This window comes from Triticum aestivum, chromosome 2A, assembly GCF_018294505.1.
Source record: "Triticum aestivum cultivar Chinese Spring chromosome 2A, IWGSC CS RefSeq v2.1, whole genome shotgun sequence".
In the NCBI taxonomy this organism is placed as follows: Eukaryota; Viridiplantae; Streptophyta; class Magnoliopsida; order Poales; family Poaceae; genus Triticum; species Triticum aestivum.
Window position 1 is genome coordinate 763,370,804 of NC_057797.1, and position 2,540 is coordinate 763,373,343.

Here is a 2,540-nt window from a genome sequence, read left to right on the forward strand (position 1 = left end):
ATCGAATCATAGCTATCAACTTTGATGCTAATTTCTACCTAGATAGACTTACAATTATTCTCTTTTTTTGTTGGCTCTAATAGATGAGTGACACACACTTACGACTCATGTTGATTGAACCGGTGATGTTAATTAATTTATTTTTTTCACCTCGATTGCCGCCACCTCCATCCTGCTGGTCACTCCTGAGTCTTAATGACATGCCATCTTTCAAACATGTTCTTATGCCCATGACTTAGTCATCATCTTCTGTTTGACTCATTTTATGTGAACAAGAGTAACAGTTCCATACAAGGAATTATGAAAGATGAGTTAGAAACAATTATTTTTGTACCATCTCTTTAATATCTGGACATTACAAATTTAGCTCTGTTATACACCATTGATATTTACAGAAGGCGATTGGATGCAGTCATTTGTCACCACATTTTACAAAACATTGGACTTCTCCACCATGGAGAAGTTGGAGAATTATATGATTAATCTTCAGAAACTAATTTTTGTCTCAGCTACCATGGTATCCACTAGCAACGACGATCCTTTTTAGCGGTAAGACTGTAAGAGTCAACGGTGCATTGGCAGCCCGGACGCATCTGAACTGCGGAGTGTAGATTTGTAAGGGAGAACTGTCATTCAGCAAACAAGTCACTTTTCAGTAGTTACCAGTTACACATTTTATATATGCTTGCAGTCGTTGATGTTGTTTTCAGCTCATGTACACATATATTTGCTGATGAAATGCACTAACCTTTTGTATATTCACTATTCAGGCACAAGCAAGATGTTTAAGATCCAGCAGATAGACTACAATACACAAACCATCATGTTGGGCCTGGCCTTCATGGTTTTTCTGCTAGTGGATTCTGGTATGCCTGACGGAGATGCATCCCTGTGTCTCTGCTATAAATGGTGCTGCAATCCTATTGCCAAGATGTAACATGAACACTTCCTTTTATGGATGAGAGCAAATCAGATTACCGTCACCATTTTATTTAGTGTCACCAAGTGGCTCTTTGTATCTTTGTATTTTGTCTGGCTCCAGAAGCTGAGTCACGGGAGATGATTGGCCTGTGACAATCTGAACCTAAAAACTAGACTGCGCTACAGAAATGTTGGATTTTCTAGTTCTTTATTATGATATAATATTTCTGTTGAGAGAAGCGCACTTGTTATTTGATCTCCTATATATTTTCCTACATGATTCAGAATACAACACATCAGTTTATACTGAATTGATAACTTTAAGGATTACCTACTATTGTTCGGCCAATATGGTTCTCTTGAGATATTTTGCACTTCCAAACAGGGAAATATAAGCATAATACAAGAGGCAATACCCATTAAATTGGATTGACTACCTTGCATCTTCTCATAATAAAAGAGAAAAGAACTGTTTTAACATCACAAAGAAAAACGGCGCAGCAAAGCACGCATTTCCTTCTAGTACCTACCATAAGCGGAAGGACTCATGAACCCCTGAGTAGTTTAAGTTGGACCGGGAAAGGTGAGCCTGAAAAGGTACGTGCAAGCAGAGGACTCCGACCTAGAAATGTGATACCCAATAAAAAGTTGTTCAGATTGTACCTAATACATGTTGCATCAAAGATGGCATTGGCAATCCGCTCAACTCAGGGCGTGTTTGGTTGCTTTTCCTACGGAGCTTGGCTGAGAGGAGGAAAACGAGCTAGGTTGAGTGAAGACCGGTCGACAAAATAGCAGTCCACCGAGAGTCAAAAACTCCGAGAGTCAAAAACATGAACCCCCCGTACCCACATGCGACGCAAGAAAGCACGCATGTAGATGCACTTGCCAGCGCATGGTTTCATCGTTCTTTAATACAGCCATATGTCAGTTCGCATGTGCTCAACTGCTAGTACGTGACTTAATTAAGCTTTAATGAGCTGGGGTATGGTCCTTAATTTTGTTTAGAATCGGATTGTGGTCCTGCAACACAACAACCGCGCGACATGGCCGCCCTCTACATTTCAGTTGGAAGACAGAGTTTTTTTTTACCCGAGTTGGAAGACAGGAGTTGCCTCTGAGCCTCTGACCAAGGCCAACATATATCTTTCCTCTCTGCAGGCCCTTCGCCAGGTTATACACTACTCTCCTGTGTTGTCTATGGAAATGGACACTACTTCTATGGCCCGTACTGTCTCCCAGGCTTTTCTCAGTTTCGTGTCTCTGACTTGCCCTGATGGATTTGGCTCGTCCCATCTCCCTGACTAGTGCCCCGGCCCCAACGAGAGAGAATGCTTAGTAGATAACTTATGAGCTTCTATGTTAACCTTACGACTTTCAAAAGTAAAGCTACAATGTAATAAACTGGAATGAGCATTGATTTCACTGATGATCGCTCCAATGGAACCTTTGGACATGTTAATGTCTTCCACGACTTGCTTGGCGTCGGAAGCGATCACCACTTGGAACAACTGCAGATCCTGCGCCAATGCACGGGCTTCTTTGCATGCAATAGTTTCCAACAAGACTGGATCATCAATTCCTGCTATGACGAGTGAAGAGCTGCCAATATAATTTCC